A 1,357-nucleotide genomic window follows, 5' to 3' on the forward strand; every position below is an offset into this window, starting at 1 on the left:
TACTGAGTGGAAAGGCAGAGTGAGGATGAAAGAAGACTGGAGTGGTGGGAAAAGACCAGGCAGTGCAGAAGTTTTAGGGCATGTTTGAGATCTGATTAGCATCAGCAACCTTGATTCTACCTCGCCATATCACAGAACATACTCGGAGTTTCTAGAGATTAGGACATGTACATCTTCAGAAGACTATTATTCTGCCTACCCTGTGGAGAATGTCGGAAGAACTTTTAGGGTACTGAGTGGAAAGGCAGAGTGAGGATGAAAGAAGACTGGAGTGGTGGGAAAAGACCAGGCAGTGCAGAAGTTTTAGGGCATGTTTGAGATCTGAGACTTCACCCAGTGGGAAACTACAGATTGGTTTTAAGTGGAGGCTCACATGTTCAGATTTGTATTTATGGAAGTTTACCCTCTAGCCAACAAGGAATGTAGGTTGGATATCAATGGCTTGCTGAGTACAGAAAAAAAGGCCCTTCTAATCATTCTGGTAAAAGCTGATGGCATCTGGTCTTTGCTACTGACAGTGGGAACAGGCAGAAATAAATTACTCTATATTAGCACCAGGAGAAGTAAAAATTGGAATTGGATTCCCCAGGTGGCAGTGTCATCTCTAGTGACAGTAAGATACCACTTTAGAAGGGAGAATTATCAGAACTTGGAGAATGACTGGACAATGGGCTTTGAGAGGGAGTATAGCAGGGTTCAACAGAGAATCAGAACCAGTAGGAGATATGGTTTTTACATGCAGATTTATTACGAGGAATTGACTTCACAATTGTGCAGTTGGTTAAGCAGCCATGAAGATCAGAGGACAGGCAGTTAGGAAGGCAAGATCATGAACAGGCAAGGAAACACAAGGTAAAAGGGGAACAATAGCAGACTCAGCTGCTGTTTGGAGTCTCTGGGCTCACGGAAGATCTAATGACTCTGTTAAAGGCTGATTTTGATAAAGCCAACTGATTAAGGACTTTAATTACATCTGAAAAATCCCTTCACTTCACAGGAACACAATAGTGTTTGATCAAATATTTGCAAGGTGTGTGAATGCTACAAATTGGCTGCTGCCTTTCTTCTCTCCTTTATCTCTTCTAAGAGATTATCCCTTGTAGCTCCTCCCAACCAGAAACATACTATTAAATAGAAAGAAAATGGTGGGGACTGTAGTTCAGTTTAGCTAAGTTAACAGACACATCACAAAGCTGTCATGGGGAGGAAGGTGTGCAGGATGAAAGATTCCTGGTTGGAGTCACTAGGAGCAGGCTTTGTGGAGACATTCATACATGCGAGTCTCAAAGTTACACAGTGTGGTGGGGGAGACTTCTATTTTATGTCTTTTGTTGCTATCATGATCCTACACAGAAAG

This window comes from Colobus angolensis, unplaced genomic scaffold (assembly GCF_000951035.1).
Source record: "Colobus angolensis palliatus isolate OR3802 unplaced genomic scaffold, Cang.pa_1.0 Scaffold266, whole genome shotgun sequence".
Lineage (NCBI taxonomy): Eukaryota > Metazoa > Chordata > Mammalia > Primates > Cercopithecidae > Colobus > Colobus angolensis.